The sequence below is a fragment of the Oncorhynchus masou genome, chromosome 5 (genome assembly GCF_036934945.1).
Source record: "Oncorhynchus masou masou isolate Uvic2021 chromosome 5, UVic_Omas_1.1, whole genome shotgun sequence".
In the NCBI taxonomy this organism is placed as follows: domain Eukaryota; kingdom Metazoa; phylum Chordata; class Actinopteri; order Salmoniformes; family Salmonidae; genus Oncorhynchus; species Oncorhynchus masou.
In genome coordinates, this window is record NC_088216.1 from 5507810 (window position 1) to 5531102 (window position 23293).

The window sequence follows — 23293 nt, forward strand, 5'->3', positions numbered from 1 at the left end:
CCTAGTGGTACTGTCCTGTCCTAGTGGTGTGGTACTGTCCTGTCCTAGTGGTGTGGTACTGTCCTAGTGGTACTGTCCTAATGGTACTGTACTGTCCTAGTGGTACTGTCCTAGTGGTACTGTACTGTCCTAGTGGTACTGGTACTGTCCTAGTGGTGTGGTACTGTCCTGTCCTAGTGGTGTGGTACTGTCCTAGTGGTCCTGTCCTGTCCTAGTGGTGTGGTACTGTCTTAGTGGTACTGTCCTAATGGTACTGTACTGTCCTAGTGGTACTGTCCTAGTGGTACTGTACTGTCCTAGTGGTGTGGTACTGTCCTAGTGGTGTGGTACTGTCCTAGTGGTGTATACTGTCCAGTGGTACTGTCCTAATGGTACTGTACTGTCCTTAATGGTACTGTACTGTCCTAGTGGTACTGTCCTAGTGGTACTGTCCTGTCCTACTGTCCTGGTGGTACTGTCCTGTCCTAGTGGTACTGTCCTGCCCTAGTGGTACTGCCCTAGTGGTACTGCCCTGCCCTAGTGGTACTGTCCTGTCCTAGTGGTACTGTCCTAGTGGTACTGTCCTGTCCTAGTGGTACTGTCCTGCCCTAGTGGTACTGTCCCTAGTGGTACTGTCCTAGTCCTACCTGTCCTAGTGGTACTGTCCTGCCCTAGTGGTACTGGCCCCTGCCCTAGTGGTACTGTCCTGTACTGTGGTACTGTCCTAGTGGTACTGTCCTGTCTGCCTAGTGGTACTGTCCTGTCCTAGTGGTACTGCCCTAGTGATACTGTCCTGTCTAGTGGTACTGTCCTGTCCTAGTGGTACTGTCCTGTCCTAGTGGTACTATCCTAGTGGTACTGTCTGTCCTAGTGGTACTGTCCTGTCCTAGTGGTACTGTCCTGATGGTACTCTCCTAGTGGTACTGTCCTGTCCTAGTGGTACTGTCCTAGTGGTACTGTCCTGTCCTAGTGGTACTGTCCTGTCCTAGTGGTACTGCCCTAGTGGTACTGTCTAGTGGTGTCCCTGTGGTACTGCCCTAGTGGTACTGCCTGTCCTAGTGGTACTGTCCTGTCCTAGTGGTAATGTCCTAGTGGTACTGTCCTAGTGGTACTGTCCTGTCCCCTAGTGGTACTGCCGTAGTGGTACTGTCTGTCTAGTGGTACTGCCCTAGTAGTGGTACTGTCCTAGTGGTACTGTCCTGTCCCTAGTGGTACTGCCCTAGTGGTACTGTCCTGTCCTAGTGGTACTGCCCTAGTGGTACTGTCCTAGTGGTACCTAGTGGTACTGCCCTAGTGGTACTGTCCTGTCTAGTGGTACAGTGGTACTGTCCTGTCCTAGTGGTACTGTCCCTGGTACTGTTCTAGTGGTACTGCCCTAGTGGTACTGCCTAGTGGTACTGTCCTGTCCTAGTGGTACTGTCCTAGTGGTACTGTCCTGTCCTAGTGGTACTGTCCTGTCCTAGTGGTACTGCCCTAGTGGTACTGTCCCTAGTGTCCTAACACAGTGGTATCTGTCTGTCTCTCCTATGTAGGCTGGTGATGCTCTCTCTCATCTGTAAGGATATGGTCGACCTGCTGACTCTACAGTTCCCAACAGCAGCAGTCTGAACCACTCCAGCCTGTCCAACTATGCCTTTCTCTACGGGGTGTTCCCCTGCTCCCAGCTTTAGCCATCTACGCATCACAGTACAACATGGAGCTGACGTATGAGTTGGTACCCCACACACATACACCACAGTACAACATGGAGCTGGACGCAGGAGTTGGTACCCCTCTCACACACACACACACACACACACACACACACACTACAGTACAACATGGAGCTGGAAGTGGTGAGTTGGTACCACACACACACACACCACAGTACAACATGGAGCTGGACGTGGTGAGTTGGTACCACACACACACACACGCACCACAGTACAACATGGAGCTGGACGTGGTGAGTTGGTAACACACACACACACACACACACACACACACACACCACAGTACAACATGGAGCTGGAACTGGTGAGTTGGTACCCACACACACACACACCACAGTACAACATGGAGCTGGAAGTGGTGAGTTGGTAACACACACACACACACACACACACACACACACACACACCACAGTACAACATGGAGCTGGAACGTGGTGAGTTGGTACCACACACACACACACACCACAGTACAACATGGAGCTGGACGTGGTGAGTTGGTACACACACACACACACACACACACACACACATCACAGTACAGTACAACATGGAGCTGGATGTGGTGAGTTGGTACACACACACACACACACACACACACAGTACAACATGGAGCTGGACGTGGTGAGTTGGTACCCTACACACACACACACCACAGTACAACATGGAGCTGGACGTGGTGAGCTGGTACCCTACACACACACAGACACACCACAGTACAACATCTGTCTGTCCTCCTGTAGGTGACGTGGGATGCAGGGATGAGTTGGTCTGCCCCCATCATGTCTCTCTCTACCTCTCTGTCTGTCCTCCTGTAGGTGACAGACACACCCTGTCTGCCCCCATCATGTCTCTCTCATGGAGCTGGGATGGTGATCAGAGTTCCTGTCTGCCCCCATCATGTCTCCTTACCTCTCTGTCTGTCCTCCTGTACACACCACATCATGTCACCTCTCTCTGTCTGTCCTCCTGTAGGTGACGCCACAGTACAACATGGAGCTGGTCCTCCTGTGGTGAGCTGGTGATCACCACGTTCCTGTCTGCCCCCATCATGTCTCTCTCTGCAAACACACCACAGTCTGCCCCCATCATGTCTCTCTCTACCTCTCTGCTGTCGTGGTGAGTTGGTGACAGCACACCTGTCTGCCCCCATCATGTCTCACTACCACACCACAACCCACCCCACCACAGTACAGGTGACATGGATGGTGACTGGCACGTGGTGCCCCCATCATGTCTCTCTCACAGGTGACGTCAGGGATGGTGATCAGCACGTGCAGTCTGCCCCCATCATGGAGCTGATGTGGTGAGTTGGTAACACACACACACACACACACACACACAGTACAACATGGGGCTGACGTGAGCTGGTAACACACACACACACCACAGTACAACATGGAGCTGGAAGGGGTGGTGAGTATTACATTATCAATTCGTATTTAATTTTTTCCTGTCTGCCCCCATCATGTCTCTCTCTACCTCTCTGTCTGTCCTCCTGTAGGTGACGTCAGGGATGGTGATCAGCACGTGCCTGTCTGCCCCCATCATGTCTCTCTCTACCTCTCTGTCTGTCCTCCTGTAGGTGACGTCAGGGATGGTGATCAGCACGTGCCTGTCTGCCCCCATCATGTCTCTCTCTACCTCTCTGTCTGTCCTCCTGTAGGTGACGTCAGGGATGGTGATCAGCACGTGCCTGTCTGCCCCCATCATGTCTCTCTCTACCTCTCTGTCTGTCCTCCTGTAGGTGACGTCAGGGATGGTGATCAGCACGTGCCTGTCTGCCCCCATCATGTCTCTCTCTACCTCTCTGTCTGTCCTCCTGTAGGTGACGTCAGGGATGGTGATCAGCACGTGCCTGTCTGCCCCCATCATGTCTCTCTCTACCTCTCTGTCTGTCCTCCTGTAGGTGACGTCAGGGATGGTGATCAGCACGTGCCTGTCTGCCCCCATCATGTCTCTCTCTACCTCTCTGTCTGTCCCTCCTGTAGGTGACGCCAGGATGGTGATCAGCACGTTCCTGTCTGCCCCATCATGTCTCTCTCTACCTCTCTGTCTGTCCTCCTGTAGGTGACGTCAGGGATGGTGATCAGCACGTTCCTGTCTGCCCCCATCATGTCTCTCTCTACTCTCTGTCTGTCCTCCTGTAGGTGACGCCAGGGATGGTGATCAGCACGTGCCTGTCTGCCCCCATCATGTCTCTCTCTACCTCTCTGTCTGTCCTCCTGTGGTAGACGCCAGGATGGTGATCAGCACGTGCCTGTCTGCCCTCATCATGTCTCTCACCTCTCTGTCTGTCCTCCTGTAGGTGACGTCAGGGATGGTGATCAGCACGTGCCTGTCTGCCCCATCATGTCTCTCTCTACCTCTGTCTGTCCTCCTGTAGGTGACGCCAGGGATGGTGATCAGCACGTGCCTGTCTGCCCCCATCATGTCTCTCTCTACCTCTCTGTCTGTCCTCCTGTAGGAGACGTCAGGGATGGTGTTCAGCACGTGCCTGTCTGCCCCCATCATGTCTCTCTCTACCTCCCTCTGTCTGTCCTCCTGTAGGTGACGTCAGGGATGGTGATCAGCACGTTGCCTGTCTGCCCCCATCATGTCTCTCTCTACCTCTCTGTCTGTCCTCCTGTAGGTGGTCAGGGATGGTGATCAGCACGTGCCTGTCTGCCCCCCATCATGTCTCTTCTACCTCTCTGTCTGTCCTCCTGTAGGTGACGTCAGGGATGGTGATCAGCACGTGCCTGTCTGCCCATCATGTCTCTCTCTACCTCTCTGTCTGTCCTCCTGTAGGTGACGTCAGGGATGGTGATCAGCACGATGCCTGTCTGCCCCCATCATGTTCCTGTCTGCCCCCGTCAGGATCATGTCTCCCCATCTGTCTCTCTCTACCTCTCTGTCTGTCCTCCTGTAGGTGACGTCAGGGATGGTGATCAGCACGTGCCTGTCTGCCCCCATCATGTCTCTCTCTACCTCTCTGTCTGTCCTCCTGTAGGTGACGTCAGGGATGGTGATCAGCACGTTCCTGTCTGCCCCCATCATGTCTCTCTCTACCTCTCTGTCTGTCCTCCTGTAGGTGACGTCAGGGATGGTGATCAGCACGTGCCTGTCTGCCCCCATCATGTCTCTCTCTACCTCTCTGTCTGTCCTCCTGTAGGTGACGTCAGGGATGGTGATCAGCACGTGCCTGTCTGCCCCCATCATGTCTCTCTCTACCTCTCTGTCTGTCCTCCTGTAGGTGACGTCAGGGATGGTGATCAGCACGTTCCTGTCTGCCCCCATCATGTCTCTCTCTACCTCTCTGTCTGTCCTCCTGTAGGTGACGTCAGGGATGGTGATCAGCACGTGCCTGTCTGCCCCCATCATGTCTCTCTCTACCTCTCTGTCTGTCCTCCTGAAGGTGACGTCAGGGATGGTGATCAGCACGTGCCTGTCTGCCCCCATCATGTCTCTCTCTACCTCTCTGTCTGTCCTCCTGTAGGTGACGTCAGGGATGGTGATCAGCACGTTCCTGTCTGCCCCCATCATGTCTCTCTCTACCTCTCTGTCTGTCCTCCTGTAGGTGACGTCAGGGATGGTGATCAGCACGTTCCTGTCTGCCCCCATCATGTACGTGTCAGCCTGGCTGCTGACCATCCCCCTGATGAACCCCAAGCCACTGGTCACTGAGCTGCAGAATGTCAGCTTCAACATCAGCATCGTCAGCCTGGTCGCACTGGTGAGGGTTCTCTCTATTTATGTTCTGTGTCTCTCTCTCTCTCTGTTTCTGTCTCTGTCTCTCTCTGTTTCTGTCTGTCTCTCTCTCTGTTTCTGTCTGTCTCTCTCTCTGTTTCTCTCTCTCTCTCTGTTTCTCTCTCTCTGTTTCTCTCTCTCTCTGTTTCTCGCTCTCTGTTTCTCTCTCTGTTTCTCTCGCTCTCTCTCGCTGTCTCTCTCGCTGTCTCTCTCTCTCTGTCTGTCTTTCTCTCTATTTCTCTCTTACATGAAAGGCCAATGAAGAAGGCAGACTTTGATACTGTTTTCAATATGCTTAGTTGTGGTCCTGTCTGACTTTAGCTGATTGAAGCAAGGGGTTGATCAGGGCTTACTGTATCCATGGTGTTGATCAGGGCTTACTGTATCCATGGTGATGATCAGGGCTTACTGTATCCATGGTGTTGATCAGGGCTTACTGTATCCATGGTGTTGATCAGGGCTTGCTGTATCCATGGTGTTGATCAGGGCTTGCTGTATCCATGGTGTTGATCAGGGCTTACTGTATCCGTGGTGTTGATCAGGGCTTGCTGTATCCGTGGTGTTGATCAGGGCTTGCTGTATCCGTGGTGTTGATCAGGGCTTGCTGTATCCTTGGTGTTGATCAGGGCTTGCTGTATCCATGGTGTTGATCAGGGCTTGCTGTATCCATGGTGTTGATCAGGGCTTACTGTATCCGTGGTGTTGATCAGGGCTTGCTGTATCCGTGGTGTTGATCAGGGCTTGCTGTATCCGTGGTGTTGATCAGGGCTTGCTGTATCCTTGGTGTTGATCAGGGCTTGCTGTATCCTTGGTGTTGATCAGGGCTTGCTGTATCCTTGGTGTTGATCAGGGCTTGCTGTATCCATGGTGTTGATCAGGGCTTGCTGTATCCATGGTGTTGATCAGGGCTTGCTGTATCCATGGTGTTGATCAGGGCTTGCTGTATCCATGGTGTTGATCAGGGCTTGCTGTATCCATGGTGTTGATCAGGGCTTGCTGTATCCATGGTGTTGATCAGGGCTTGCTGTATCCATGGTGTTGATCAGGGCTTGCTGTATCCATGGTGTTGATCAGGGCTTACTGTATCCATGGTGTTGATCAGGGCTTACTGTATCCATGGTGTTGATCAGGGCTTGCTGTATCCATGGTGTTGATCAGGGCTTGCTGTATCCATGGTGTTGATCTAAGAACTTGCTGTATCCATGTAGATCAAGGGCATGCCATGTAAGTGTTGATCAGGAACCTGTATCCATGAGGTGTTGATCAGGAACTTGCTGTATCCATGGTATTGATCAGGGCTTGCTGTATCCATGGTGTTGATCAGGACACTATATCAAAAGCAGTATGGAATGCAACTGTGATGGTTCATATAATGGCTTTTAAAATTATAATCTACTCTGCAAAGACTTTTGACAACTTTTTTTTTTAACCTTTATTTAACCAGGCAAGTCAGTTAAGAACAAATTCTTATTTTCAATGACGGCCTAGGAACAGTGGAACGACAGATTTGTACCTTGTCAGCTCGGGGTTTGAACTTGCAACCTTCCGGTTACTAGTCCAACGCTCTAACCACTAGGCTACTCCTGCCGACCCACTTGAGTGGGTTTCTGCTGTATTTAAACACTGGATACACTGAAACACATCGTGTTTGTGTTTGTAGGTGTGGACCATCGCTGTCATTCTCCTCAGTAAGAAGTTCAAGAGGCTCCCACACATGTTTTCTATGAATCTCTTCCTGGCACAGGTTATTACATATATATCCTTCATATACAGTACATTCTAAAGGGTTATTACATATATATCCTTCATATACAGTACATTCTAAAGGGTTATTACATATATGTCCTTCATATACAGTACATTCTAAAGGGTTATTACATATATGTCCTTCATATACAGTACATTCTAAAGGGTTATTACATATATATCCTTCATATACAGTACATTCTAAAGGGTTATTACATATATGTCCTTCATATACAGTACATTCTAAAGGGTTATTACATATGTCCTTCATATACAGTACATTCTAAAGGGTTATTACATATATGTCCTTCATATACAGTACATTCTAAAGGGTTATTACATATATATCCTTCATATACAGTACATTCTAAAGGGTTATTACATATATATCCTTCATATACAGTACATTCTAAAGGGTTATTACATATGTCCTTCATATACAGTACATTCTAAAGGGTTATTACATATGTCCTTCATATACAGTACATTCTAAAGGGTTATTACATATATGTCCTTCATATACAGTACATTCTAAAGGGTTATTACATATATATCCTCCATATACAGTACATTCTAAAGGGTTATTACATATATATCCTTCATATACAGTACATTCTAAAGGGTTATTACATATGTCCTTCATATACAGTACATTCTAAAGGGTTATTACATATATCCTTCATATACAGTACATTCTAAAGGGTTATTACATATATATCCTTCATATACAGTACATTCTAAAGATTTATTACATATATATCCTCCATATACATTACATTCTAAAGGGTTATTACATATATATCCTTCATATACAGTACATTCTAAAGGGTTATTACATATATATCCTCCATATACAGTACATTCTAAAGGGTTATTACATATGTCCTTCATATACAGGACATTCTAAAGGGTTATTACATAAATGTCCTTCATATACAGGACATTCTAAAGGGTTATTACATATATCCTTCATATACAGGACATTCTAAAGGGTTATTACATATATATCCTTCATATACAGGACATTCTAAAGGGTTATTACATATATGTCCTTCATATACAGTACATTCTAAAGGGTTATTACATATATATCCTTCATATACAGGACATTCTAAAGGGTTATTACATATATATCCTTCATATACAGGACATTCTGAAAGGGTTATTACATGTATATCCTTCATATACAGTACATTCTAAAGGGTTATTACATGTATATCCTTCATATACAAGACATTCTGAATGTATTCAGACCCCTTGACTTGTTCCACATTTTGTTATGTTACAACCTTATTCTAAAATGGATGAAAAATGTTTTTGCCTCATCAATCTACGCACATTTCCCCATATTGACATCACAATACCCCATAATGACAAAGCAAAAACTGTTTAAAAAAATATGTTTTTAGAAAAAACTCAAACGGAAAAATCATATTTCCATAAGTATTCAGACTCTTTATTCAGTTCTTTGTTGAAGCACCTTTGGCAGCGATTACAGCCTTGAGTCTTCTGGGGATGACGCTACAAACGTGGCACACCTGTATTTGGGGTGTTTCTCCCATTCTTCTCTGCAGATCCTCTCAAGCTCTGTCAGGTTGGATGGGGAGCATCGCACCACAGCTATTTTCAGGATTCCCCAGAGATGTTAGGTCGGGTTCAAGTCCGGGCTCTGGCTGGGCTACTCAAGGACATCTCAGAGACTTGTCCCAAAGCCACTCCTGCATTGTCTTGTCTGTGTGCTTAGGGTCGTTGTCCTGTTGGAAGGTGAACCTTCGCCCCCAGTCTGAGGTCCTGAGCGCTCTGGAGCAGGTTTCCATCATGAATCTCTCTGTGCTTTGTGCCGTTCATCTTTCCTTCGATCCTGACTAGTCTCTCAGCCGCTGCCACTGAAAAACATGATGCTACCACCACCACGCTTCCGTGATGCTTTCCTCCAGACATGATGCTACCACCACCACGCTTCACGTAGGGATGGTGCCAGGTTTCCTCCAGATGTGCTACCACCACCACGGCTGCTTTTCCTCACATGATGCTACCACCACCACGCTTCACCGTAGGGATGGATGCTGCTACCACCACCACGCATCACCGTAGGGATGGTCCTTTCCAGATGTGCTGCTACCACCACCATGCTTCACCGTGAGCTACCACCATCACGGATGGTGCCAGGTTTCCTCCAGATGTGCTGCTACCACCACCATGCTTCACCGTAGGGATGGTGCCAGATGTTTCCACCATCCATCGTATTTCCTCCAGATGTGCTGCTACCACCAGCATGCTTCACTGTAGGGATGGTGCCAGGTTTCCTCCAGATGTGCTGCTACCACCACCATGCTTCACCGTAGGGATGGTGCCAGGTTTCCTCCAGATGTGCTGCTACCACCAGCATGTGCTTCACTGTAGGGATGGTGCCAGGTTTCCTCCAGATGTGCTGCTACCACCATGTGCTTCACCGCATGCTTCACTGTAGGGATGGTGCCAGGTTTCCTCCAGATGTGCTGCTACCACCACCATGCTTCACCGTGAGGATGGTGCTTCACCGCTTCACCGTAGGGATGGTGCTAGGTTTCCTCCAGATGCTGCTTGCTTCACTGTAGGGATGGTGCCAGATGTGATAGGGATGGTGCCAGGTTTCCTCCAGATGTGCTGCTACCACCACGCTTCACCGTAGGGATGGTGCCAGGTTTCCTCCAGATGTGCTGCTACCACCAGCATGCCAGGTTCAGATGTGATGCTGCTTCACCGGGATGGTGCTAGGTTTCCTCCAGGTGCTTACCACCAGCATCCACTGATGTGCTGCTACCACCACCATGCTTCACCGTAGGGATGGTGCCAGGTTTCCTCAGATGTGATGCACCACCACCACGATGTGGGATGGTGCTACCACTGCACCACCAGCATGCTTCACTGTAGGGATGGTGCCAGGTTTCCCTCCAGATGTGCTGCTACCACCACCATGCTTGACAGGTTTCCTCCAGATGTGCCAAAGCTTCACCGTAGGGATGGTGCAATTTCTCGTTTTGACATTCAGAAAGTGTTCAATCTCGTTTCATCAGACCAGAATCTTGTTTCTCATGGTCTGAGAATCTTTATGTGCCTTTTACTGAGAGGTGGCTTCCGTCTGGCCACTCTACCATAAAGGCCTGATTTGGTGGAGTGTTGCAGAGATGGTTGTCCTTCTGGAAGGTTCTCCTACCTCCTCAGAGGAACTCTGGGGAGCTCTGTCATAGTGACCTTCGGGTTCTTGGTCACCTCCCTGACCAAGGCCCTTCTCCCCCGATTGCTTAGTTTGACTGAGCAGCCAGCTCTAGGAAGAGTCTTGGTGGTTCCAAACTTCTTCCATTTAAGAATGATGGATGCCACTGTGTTCTTGGGGACCTTAAATGCTGCAGATATTTTTTGGTTCCCTTCCCCAGATCTGTGCCTCGACACAATCCTGTCTCAGAGCTCTACAGACAAGTCCTTCGACCTCATGGCTTGGTTTTAGCTCTGACATGCACCTGTCCAACAGTGGGACCTTATATAGACAGGTGTGTGCCTTTCCAAATCATGTCCAACCAATTTAATTTACCACAGGTGAACTCCAAGTTGTAGAAACAGCTGAAGGATGATAAATGGAACAGGATGCACCTGAGCTCAATTTCCAGTCTCATAGCAAAAGGTCTGAATACTTATGTAAATAAGATATTTCAGTTTATTTGTAATCAAATTTGCAGACATTTCTAAAAACCTGTTTTTTCGCCTTGTCATTATGGGCTATTGTGTGTCGATATATTAGGAAAACAATGAATTTAATGCATTTTAGAATAAGTCTAACTTAACAAAATGTGGAAAAGGTTAAGGGGTCTGAATACTTTACGAAGGCACTGTACATAATGTTTTCTATATTCTATACAGTTGAAGTCGGAAGTTTACATACACTTAGGTTGGAGTCATTGAAACTTGTTTTTCAACCACAAATTTCTTGTTAACAAACTATAGTTTTGGCAAGTGGGTTAGGACATCTACTTTGTGCATGACACAAGTAATTTTTCCAACAATTGTTTACAGACAGATTATTTCACTTACAATTCACTGTATCACAATTCCGGTGGGTCAGAAGTTTACATACACGAAGTTGACTGTGCCTTTAAACAGCTTGGAAAATGCCAGAAAATTGTCATAAGCTAATTTACATTATTTGAGTCAATTGGAGGTTTACCTGTAGATGTATTTCAAGGCCTACCTTCAAACTCAAGTGCCTCTTTGCTTGACATCATGGGAAAATCAAAAAAAAATCAGCCAAGACCTCAGAAAAACAATTGTAGACCTCCCACAACTCTGTCCATCCTTGGGAGCAATTTCCAAACACCTGAAGGTACCACGTTCAGGAAACAAGTACAAAGGTATCTATATCCACAGTAAAAGAGTCCTATATCGACATAACCTGAAAGGCCGCTCAGCAAGGAAGAAGCCATAAAAAAGCCATACTACGGTCATAAAAAAGCCAGACTACGGTTTGAAACTTCACATGGGGACAAAGATCGTACTTTTTGGAGAAATGTCCTCTGGTCTGATGAAACAATAATAGAACTGTTTGTTCATAATGACCATTGTTATGTTTGGAGGAAAAGGGGGAGGCTTGCAAGCTGAAGAACACCATCCCAACCGTGAATCACGGGGGTGTCAGCATCATGTTGTGGGGGTGCTTTGCTGCAGGAGGGACTGGTGCACTTCACAAAATAGATGGCATCATGAGGGAAAAGATTATGTGGATATATTGAAGCAATATCTCAAGACATCAGTCAGGAAGTTAAAGCTTGGTCCCAAATTGGTCTTTCAAATGGACAATGACCCCAAGCGTACTTCAAAGTTGTGGCAAAATGGCTTAAGGACAACAAAGTCAAGGTATTGGAGTGGCCATCACAAAGCCCTGACCTCACCCTACCCGAAACATTTGATGCAAATTAAACAATTTAAAGGCAATGCTACCAAATACTAATTGAGTGTATGTAAACTTCTGACCCTCTGGGGATGTGAAAGAAATAAAAACTGAAATAAATCATTCTCTCTACTATTATTCTCACATTTCACATTCTTAAAATGAAGTGGTGATCCTAAATGACCTAAGGCGGGTACTAGGATTAAATGTCAGGAATTGTGAAACGGAGTTTTTAAATGTATGTAAACTTCCGATTTCAACAGTACACAAGTGATATATAGTAATGTGTCTCTCCTTGTCCCTGTAGTTCCTAGTGTGTGTCGGGTATGATCCTGGAACTTCGTAGTGAAGCAGGAGGACATCTTGGGACAGGTGTTGACATTCACACTGCTCTATGGGTCACTCTACAGCACATATGTCTGGACTGGTATGTACCATGTGTCTGGACTGGTGTCTGGACTGGTATATACCATGTGCGTGTCTGGACTGGGTATGTACCGTGTGTGTGTCTGGACTAGTATGTACCGTGTGTCTGGACTGGTGTCTGGACTGGTATGTACCATGCGTGTCTGGACTGGTATGTACCGTGTGTCTGGACTGGTGTCTGGACTGGTATGTACCATGTGCGTGTCTGGACTGGTATGTACCGTGTGTGTGTCTGGACTGGTATGTACCGTGTGTGTCTGGACTGGTATGTACCGTGTGTCTGGACTGGTATGTACTGTGTGTGTGTGTGTCTGGACTGGTATGTACTGTGTGTGTGTGTGTGTGTGTGTGTCTGGACTGAGTATGTACTGTGTGTGTGTGTGTGTGTGTGTCTGGACTGGTATGTACTGTGTGTGTGTGTGTGTGTCTGGACTGGTATGTACTGTGTGTGTGCGTGTCTGGACTGGTATGTACTGTGTGTGTGCGTGTCTGGACTGGTATGTACTGTGTGTGTGCGTGTCTGGACTGGTATGTACTGTGTGTGTCTGGACTGGTATGTACCGTGTGTGTGTCTGGACTGGTATGTACCGTGTGTGTGTGTGTGTGTGTGTGTGTCTGGACTGGTATGTACTGTGTGTGTGTGTGTCTGGACTGTGTGTGTCTGGTCTGGACTGGTATGTACCGTGTGTGTGTCTGGACTGGTATGTACTGTGTGTGTGTGTGTCTGGACTGGTATGTACTGTGTGTGTCTGGACTGGTATGTGTGTGTGTGTGTGTCTGGACTGGTATGTACTGTGTGTGTGTGTGTGTGTGTGTGTGTCTGGACTGGTATGTGTGTGTGTGTGTGTGTCTGGACTGGTATGTACTGTGTGTGTGCGTGTCTGGACTGGTATGTACTGTGTGTGTGCGTGTCTGGACTGGTATGTACTGTGTGTGTGTGTGGTGTGGTATGTACTGTGTATGTACTGTGTGTGTGTGTGTGTGTGTGTCTGGACTGGTATGTACTGTGTGTGTGTGTGTCTGGACTGGTATGTACTGTGTGTGTGTGTCTGGACTGGTATGTACCGTGTGTGTCTGGACTGGTATGTACTGTGTGTGTGTGTGTGTGTGTGTCTGGACTGGTATGTACTGTGTGTGTGTGTGTGTGTGTCTGGACTGGTATGTACTGTGTGTGTGTGTGTCTGGACTGGTATGTACTGTGTGTGTGCGTGTCTGGACTGGTATGTACTGTGTGTGTGCGTGTCTGGACTGGTATGTACTGTGTGTGTGTGTGTGTCTGGACTGGTATGTACTGTGTGTGTGTGTGTGTCTGGACTGGTATGTACTGTGTGTGTGCGTGTCTGGACTGGTATGTACTGTGTGTGTGCGTGTCTGGACTGGTATGTACTGTGTGTGTGCGTGTCTGGACTGGTATGTACTGTGTGTGTGCGCGTGTCTGGACTGGTATGTACCGCGCGTGTGCGCGTGTCTGGACTGGTATGTACCGCGCGTGTGCGTGTCTGGACTGGTATGTACCGTGTGTCTGGACAGGTATGTACCGCGTGTCTGGACTGGATATGCTGTACTGTATCTGTGGAATAACCCGGAGTTGGTTCTGTCTGGGTCTGACTATGATTCCTCTCTGTTTGGTTCTGACCAAGAAGGACAATTTGCTGAGGATCCACCTTTTGGGTTTGCTTCATTGGTCTTTGGTCTTTGGCTGAGGTGCGTCGTGTGTGTGTGTGTGTGTGTGTGTGTGTGTGTGTGAAACAGTGTGTATGTTTGTGTTCCTCAAACTTAACCTTACAGCGTTGTTCTCTTCCACAGCATACCGTTCCTCATCCTTGGAGGTCTGCTCCTGGCAGGAGAGGAGGCCTGATACTGTGAACTCTGCCTTCCTCTATGGCAGGGCTCAGGTGAGAGGATGCCTGATACTATAGACTCTGCCTTCCTCTATGGCAGGGCTCAGGTGAGAGGATGCCTGATACTATAGACTCTGCCTTCCTCTATGGCAGGGCTCAGGTGAGGAGGATGCCTGATACTATAGACTCTGCCTTCCTCTATGGCAGGGCTCAGGTGAGGATGCCTGATACTCTAGACTCTGCCTTCCTCTATGGCAGGGCTCAGGTGAGAGGATGCCTGATACTATAGACTCTGCCTTCCTCTATGGCAGGGCTCAGGTGAGAGGATGCCCGATACTATAGACTCTGCCTTCCTCTATGGCAGGGCTCAGGTGAGAGGATGCCTGATACTCTAGACTCTGCCCTTCCTCTATGGCAGGGCTCAGGTGAGAGGATGCCCGATACTATAGACTCTGCCTTCCTCTATGGCAGGGCTCAGGTGAGAGGATGCCTGATACTCTAGACTCTGCCTTCCTCTATGGCAGGGCTCAGGTGAGAGGAGGCCTGATACTATAGACTCTGCCTTCCTCTATGGCAGGGCTCCAGGTGAAGGAGGCCTGATACTATAGACTCTGCCTTCCTCTATGGCAGGGCTCAGGTGAGAGGATGCCCGATACTATAGACTCTGCCTTCCTCTATGGCAGGGCTCAGGTGAGAGGATGCCTGATACTATAGACTCTGCCTTCCTCTATGGCAGGGCTCAGGTGAGAGGATGCCCGATACTATAGACTCTGCCTTCCTCTATGGCAGGGCTCAGGTGAGAGGATGCCCGATACTCTAGACTCTGCCTTCCTCTATGGCAGGGCTCAGGTGAGAGGAGGCCTGATACTATAGACTCTGCCTTCCTCTATGGCAGGCTCAGGTGAGAGGATGCCTGATACTATAGACTCTGCCTTCCTCTATGGCAGGGCTCAGGTGAGAGGATGCCTGATACTATAGACTCTGCCTTCCTCTATGGCAGGGCTCAGGTTCCTCTATGCCTGATACTATAGGCCTTCCTCTATGGCAGGGCTCAGGTGAGAGGATGCCTGATCTGCCTTCTCTATGCCTGGTGATATGCCTGATACTATAGACTCTGCCTTCCTCTATGGCAGGGCTCAGGTGAAGGATGCCTGATACTATAGACTCTGCCTTCCTCTATGGCAGGGCTCAGGTGAGAGGATGCCTGATGCACTATAGACTCTGCCTTCCTCTATGGCAGGGCTCAGGTGAGAGGATGCCCCGATACTATAGACTCTGCCTTCCTCTATGGCAGGGCTCAGGTGAGGAGGATGCCCGATACTACAGACTCTGCCTTCCTCTATGGCAGGGCTCAGGTGAAGGATGCCTGATACTATAGACTCTGCCTTCCTCTATGGCAGGGCTCAGGTGAGAGGATGCCTGATACTCTAGACTCTGCCTTCCTCTATGGAGGGCTCAGGTGAGAGGATGCCTGATACTCTAGACTCTGCCTTCCTCTATGGCAGGGCTCAGGTGAGAGGATGCCTGATACTCTAGACTCTGCCTTCATTATGGCAGGGCTCAGGTGACCCTGATACTATAGACTCTGCCTTCCACTCTATGGCAGAGCTCAGGTGAGAGGATGCCTGATACTCTGATAGGCTCTGCCTTCCTCTATGGCAGGGCTCAGGTGAGAGGATGCCTGATACTCTAGACTCTGCCTTCCTCTATGGCAGGGCTCAGGTGAGAGGATGCCCGATACTCTAGACTCTGCCTTCCTCTATGGCAGGGCTCAGGTGAGAGGATGCCTGATACTATAGACTCTGCCTTCCTCTATGGCAGGGCTCAGGTGAGAGGATGCCTGATACTATAGACTCTGCCTTCCTCTATGGCAGGGCTCAGGTGAGAGGATGCCTGATACTATAGACTCTGCCTTCCTCTATGGCAGGGCTCAGGTGAGAGGAGGCCTGATACTATGCCTGATACTATAGACTCTGCCTTCCTCTATGGCGGGGCTCAGGTGAGAGGAGGCCTGATACTATAGACTCTGCCTTCCTCTATGGCAGGGCTCAGGTGAGAGGATGCCTGATACTGTAGACTCTGCCCTCTATGGCAGGGCTCAGGTGAGAGGGAGGCCTGATACTCTAGACTCTGCCTTCTTCTATGGCAGGGCTCAGGTGAGAGGATGCCTGATACTCTGGGCTCTGCCTTCTTCTATGGCAGGGCTCTGAGAGGATGCCTGATACTCTATCTGCCTTCTTCTATGGCAGGGCTCAGGTGAGAGGATGCCTGATACTCTAGACTCTGCCTTCCTCTATGGCAGGGCTCAGGTGAGAGGATGCCTGATATCACTCTGTATCATGGCAGGAGCTCAGGTGAGAGGATGCCTGATACTAAGACTCTGCCTTCCTCTATGGCAGGGCTCAGGTGAGAGGATGCCTGATACTATAGACTCTGCCTTCCTCTATGGCAGGGCTCAGGTGAATCATGCCTGATACATAGGCCTTCCTCTATGGAGGGCTCAGGTGAGAGGATGCCTGATACTATAGACTCTGCCTTCCTCTATGGCAGGGCTCCAGGTGAAAGGATGCCTATAGATCTGCCTTCCTCTATGGCAGCTCAGGTGAGGAGATGCCTGATACTATGTCTGCCTTCTCTATGGCAGGGCTCCAGGTGAAAGGATGCCTGATACTAGACTCTGTTTCTCTATGAAAGGGCTCAGGTGTGAGGATTACTGATCATCTAGAATCTGCCTTCCTCTATGGCAGGGCCCAGGTGAGAGGATGCCTGATACATAGACTCTGCCTTCCTCTACAGTACAGTGAAGGATGCCTGATACCAAACTCTGCCTTCCTCTATGGGAGCTCAGGTGAGGGAAAGCCTGAATTTGAGCCTCTTTCCTCTATGGCAGGGCTCATGAAAGAGAATGCCCGATCTATACTCTGCCTTCCTCTATGCAGGGCTCAGTTGAGCTGATACTATAGACTCTGCCTTCCTCTATGACTCAGGTGAGAGGCCGATTTAGACTGACTTTGAATGGCAGGGCTCAGGTGAGCAGGATGCCTGATACTATAGACTCTGCCTTCTTCTATGGCAGGGCTCAGGTGAGAGGAAACCTGATACTGGATAGACTCTGCCTTCTTCTATGGCAGGGCTCAGGTGAACATATGCCTGATACTATAGACTCTGCCTTCCTCTATGACAGGGCTCAGCTGAGCAGGCTGCTAGACTCTGCCTTCTTCTATGGCAGGGCTCAGGTGACCCGATGCCTGATACTATAGACTCTGCCTTCCTCTATGACAGGGCTCAGGTGACAGGATGCCTGATACTGTAGACTCTGCCTTCCTCTATGGCAGGGCTCAGGTGAGGATTTCCTGATACTATAGACTCTGCCTTCCTCTATGGCAGGGCTCAGGTGAGAGGATGCCTGATACTATAGACTCTGCCTTCCTCTATGGCAGGGCTCAGGTGAGAGGATGCCTGATATTTAGAGTTTTTACTCTAGTTCAAGGCTCAAAGTTAAAGGATTAATATTTGTTGCCTTCCTCTATGGCAGGGCTCAGGTAAACAGGATGCCTGATACTATAGACTCTGCCTTCCTCTATTTTAGGGCTCAGGTGAGAGGATGCCTGATACTATAAAAATCTGCCTTCCTCTATGACAGGGCTCAGGTGAGAGGATGCTGATATTAGACTCTTTCCTCTATGAAGGTGAAATGCCTGATAGGGCTCTAGAAAATAGGGCTACTGATGGATGCCTGATACTGTAGACTCTGCCTTCCTCTATGGCAGGGCTCAGGTGAGGGATGCCTGATACTGTAGACTCTGCCTTCCTCTATGGCAGGGCTCAGGTGAGAGGATGCCTGATACTATAGACTCTGCCTTCCTCTATGGCAGGGCTCAGGTGAGAGGATGCCTGATACTGTCTGCCTTCCTCTATGGCAGGGCTCAGGAATACAGATCCACCTGTGATAGTTCTCCCTTCCTCTTGGCACTGGAATACAGATCACATAGATCCACTGTATAGTTCTCCCTGAGTTGACTACACTTTACAGATCACATAGATCTGGAGCCAGTCTAAAGGTTTTACACTTTACATAGATCTGGAGCCAGTCCTAAAAGTTTGACACTTTACAGATCACATAGATCTGGAGCCAGTTCTAAAGGTTTGACACTTTACAGATCACATAGATCTGGAGCCAGTCCTAAAGGTTTGACACTTTACACATCACATAGATCTGGAGCCAGTCCTAAAGGTTTTACAGATCACACAGATCTGGAGCCAGTTCTAAAGTTTTTACAGATCACATAGATCTGGAGCCAGTCCTAAAGGTTTACCTCTCTCTTTCCCCTCTCTCAGATCATCAGTACTGCAGTAGTAGTCTCCTGCAGCATCTTGGTAGGTGGTTTCTCTCTGATGGGTCTCAGCCAGGGCACCAAGGAGAACCAGAACTACCAAGCCCTGGAGAGAGCCTCCAACACAGGTACTATAGAGGACCTGAGGCCCCCTGGACACCAGGAGAACCAGACCCCCTCACTGGAGCCCTCAGCACCAGAGACCAGCAACAACAGTGGTAGGTCACTAGACACATTATTGTTTTTTCTAGTTCTGTAAACTTGGGTGCATTGGTTTACTGGGGATTTTGTGTTGAACTTCGTATGTAAAACCTTAAATTGCCAACCTAATAAACAGTAGTTTGATTTAACTCAGAACTGTGTCTGTGTGTTGTTGTTGTGTTCCACCCAGACTGTTGTAGCTGTACACAGCCTGTGCCCGACATGATCTACGGCGCCACCAGGAAGGACACTCCCACGTCTCTAACAGGTACAGGAACACAACGTGAATGACTACAGCTCTGTTTGGAGTTGTGTTCTAGGTTTATGGGCTGATACTTCGGGCCGTGCTGACCTGTTGTGTCCACTGTGGCTTGTGTTGACTGTGATGCTGTTGCAAAACGTTTTGCTACGGTGTGCATTAATGAATACAACCCTGTTGACTTGTTGTACTGTACCCTCCAGGCCAGTGTGGGGCGCTGTGTGAAACCCAGCAGCAGCAGTGTAGTCCACCGGTCCAGGATGACAGACAGCTGGTCAGACACGTCCTGTTGTGTCTACTCCTCATAGTTTCCCTGCTGGCTGTGAGTGCTATCTACGGTTCTGTTCTACTCTATTCTGTTCTGCTCTGTTCTACTCTATTCTGTTCTATTCTACTCTATTCTGTTCTATTCTACTCTATTCTGTTCTATTCTAATCTACTCTGTTCTGTTCCACTCTACTCTATTCTGTTCTGCTCTGTTCTATTCTGTTCTATTTTACTCTACCCTGTTCTATTCTGTTCTGCTCTGTTCTATTCTGTTCTATTTTACTCTACCCTGTTCTATTCTGTTCTGCTCTGTTCTATTCTGTTCTATTCTACTCCCTGTTCTATTCTGTTCTGCTATTCTATTCTGTTCTATTCTCTCTACCCTATTCTATTCTGTTCTGCTCTCTACCCTGTTCTATTCTGTTCTATCTGTTCTGCTCTGTTCTATTCAGTTCTATTCTACTCTACTCTACTATGTTCTATTCTGTTCTACTCTATTCTATTCTGCTCTGTTCTGTTCTGTTCTACTCTGTTCAATTCTGTTCTACTGTTCTATTCTTTTATTGCTTGGCCGTGTCCCCTTTCTCTACCTACCCTTGTCCCTGAAGTGTGCACTAGTTCACTCCAATCTCCAACCTCTTCCCTGAATCGGCATTGTTAACTCTGAAGTGCGCTTTTCATTCCCCCTCTCGCATGTCTTTCAGAACCTGTCCAGTTGTCTATGGTGGTTGTTCAACCAGGACCCTGGTAGACTGTACCTGGAGCTGCAGTTCTTCTGTGCTGTGGCCAACTATGGACAGGTACGGTCTCGTGTCTATTAGATCATGAGAATACGAAGGGATTTGACCGTTGCTTACTTTACCTCTCGTGTTTCTCAGGGCTTCATTTCGTTTGGTATCTTTGGCCTGGACAGGCATCTGATCATTCTGCCATTCAAGAAGAGGTGAGCGAGGAACTAGGTACTTACTTCAGAGAGCATAGTGCATCGTTGTATGTTGTATGGTCCCAACATCAGCACCTCCTCCTGTATGTTGTATTGTCCCAACATCAGCACCTCCTCCTGTATGTTGTATGGTCCCAACATCAGCACCTCCTCCTGTATGTTGTATGGTCCCAACATCAGCACCTCCTCCTGTATGTTGTATTGTCCCAACATCAGCAGCACCTCCTGTATGTTGTATGGTCCCAACATCAGCAGCACCTCCTGTATGTTGTATTGTCCCAACATCAGCACCTCCTCCTGTATGTTGTATTGTCCCAACATCAGCACCTCCTCCTGTATGTTGTATGGTCCCAACATCAGCAGCACCTCCTGTATGTTGTATTGTCCCAACATCAGCACCTCCTCCTGTATGTTGTATGGTCCAAACATCAGCAGCACCTCCTGTATGTTGTATTGTCCCAACATCAGCACCTCCTCCTGTATGTTGTATGGTCCCAACATCAGCACCACCTCCTGTATGTTGTATGGTCCCAACATCAGCACCTCCTCCTGTATGTTGTATGGTCCCAACATCAGCAGCACCTCCTGTATGTTGTATTGTCCCAACATCAGCACCTCCTCCTGTATGTTGTATTGTCCCAACAGCAGCACCTCCTGTATGTTGTATTGTCCCAACATCAGCACCTCCTCCTGTATGTTGTATTGTCCCAACATCAGCACCCCCCCCTGTATGTTGTATTGTCCCAACATCAGCACCTCCTCCCCTGTATGCTGTATTGTCCCAACATCAGCAGCACCTCCTGTATGTTGTATTGTCCCAACATCAGCACCTCCTCCTGTATGTTGTATGGTCCCAACATCAGCACCTCCTCCTGTATGTTGTATTGTCCCAACATCAGCACCTCCTCCTGTATGTTGTATGGTCCCAACATCAGCACCTCCTCCTGTATGTTGTATGGTCCCAACATCAGCACCTCCTCCTGTATGTTGTATTGTCCCAACATCAGCACCTCCTCCTGTATGTTGTATTGTCCCAACATCAGCACCTCCTCCTGTATGTTGTATTGTCCCAACATCAGCACCTCCTCCTGTATGTTGTATGGTCCCAACATCAGCAGCACCTCCTGTATGTTGTATTGTCCCAACATCAGCAGCACCTCCTGTATGTTGTATGGTCCCAACATCAGCACCTCCTCCTGTATGTTGTATGGTCCCAACATCAGCACCTCCTCCTGTATGTTGTCCCAAAGTCAGCACAGGGCCTGATCTAAGTCAGACTTGCCTGAGCCAGGTAGTGTGGCTGTAGAAGATGTGGTTGTTCTGCCCTCTAAGGGGCCTGTGTGTGTCCTGTCCCCCAGGTTAGTGAGCCTATGGCAGGGCAGGGAGAGTGAGCAGGAGCCCCCCCCTGTGGTTCCAGAGGAGATCAGGCTGACCTGCACTCAGTTTGTCCGCTATCATAAAGACCAGTGTGTTCAGGACATAGTGTCCATCAGAAGGTAGGCCACAACATAAACATCAATGATCATTTATTTCATTTTTTTAATCATTTTTTGTAGCATGATTTCACTCCCAGGACACGTCTGATTGGTGCAGAATCAAAGCTCTAGAATCTATATTAAAACCGTTGACTTGGGTCTCCCGAGTGTCACAGCGGTGTAAGACACTCTATCACAGTGCTAGCTGCGTCACTACAGATCCTGGTTCGATCCTAGGCTGTGTTGCAGCTGGCGCGACCGGGAGACCCATGAGGCGGCACACAATTGGCCCAGCGTCGTTCGGGTTAGGGGAGGTTTGGTCGGCCCGGGATGTCCATTTCCCATCGTGCTCTAGTGACTCCTGTGGCGGTCCGGGCGCAGTGCACGCTGCCACGGTCGCCAGTTGTACGGTGTTTCCTCCGACATTGGTGCGACTGGCTTCCGGGTTAAGCGAGCAGTGTGTCAAGAAGCAGTGCGGCTTGGCAGGGTTGTGTTTCACCTCTCCAGAGTCTGTACGGGAGTTGCAGCGATGGGACAAGACTGTAACTACCAATTTGGATATCAAAAATGGGAAGAAAAAGTTGGTAAAATTATTTAAAAAAAATTATAAATACAATTTAAAAAAATAAACGGTTGACTCTTAAATGCATGTTACCTACGAGTTGAACTCGTTCTCTACTAACATCCTCTCTATGCATGGCTTGGGATTTTACCCCAGATAATATCTTGCATGTTTCTACCACTAATCCTGTCTTTAGAAATGCATTATTGCATTGTACACTCTGTGAACGGACTGAACCTACCACAGTCTTCTTCGCTGGTAATGCATTATTGTACACTCTGTGAACGGACTGAACCTACCACAGTCTTCTTCGCTGGTAATGCATTATTGTACACTCTGTGAACGGACTGAACTTACCACAGTCTTCTTCGCTGGTAATGCATTATTGTACACTCTGTGAACGGACTGAACCTACCACAGTCTTCTTCGTTGGTAATGCATTATTGTACACTGAACGGACTGAACCTACCACAGTCTTCTTTGCTGGTAATACATTCTGGTTTTGGAGTGGTACACAATCCTGGTAGCTACTTTTCACCTTCTTGACTTCCTGTTTCTCTTACGGAACTCTCATCCTCACTAGCACTCCTTTTCTCTGTCCGTTGTCCTTTCTCCTCTTCCTTCATATCTCCACCCTAGTGCTTCTGGGGAAAGCCTGAACCCTGGGACAGTGGCTGAATCCTCCCTTTGATACGCAGGTGTGAGGGGAGAGGGTTCAGGAGAGGGAGCGCTCCAGGGAGAGACCTGGTCAGGGGACTTATCCTCCATCCCAGGCCCGGACTCAGGTCACTTTCCTGGGCAGTGATCTGGTGGACTGGCTGGTGAGGGTGGGTCTGGCCCGGGACAGGGGGAAGCCCAGCTCTATGGGGCTCAGCTCCAGCAAGGAGGATACTGCAACACC

At 48.6% G+C, this 23293-nt stretch overlaps 1 pseudogene; it reads left to right on the top strand.

The window, feature by feature from the left end:
- The first annotated feature begins 5152 nt into the window (after positions 1–5152).
- LOC135525696 (lysosomal cholesterol signaling protein-like) lies at positions 5153–23236 on the top strand (annotated as a pseudogene).
- Positions 23237–23293: the final 57 nt, after the last annotated feature.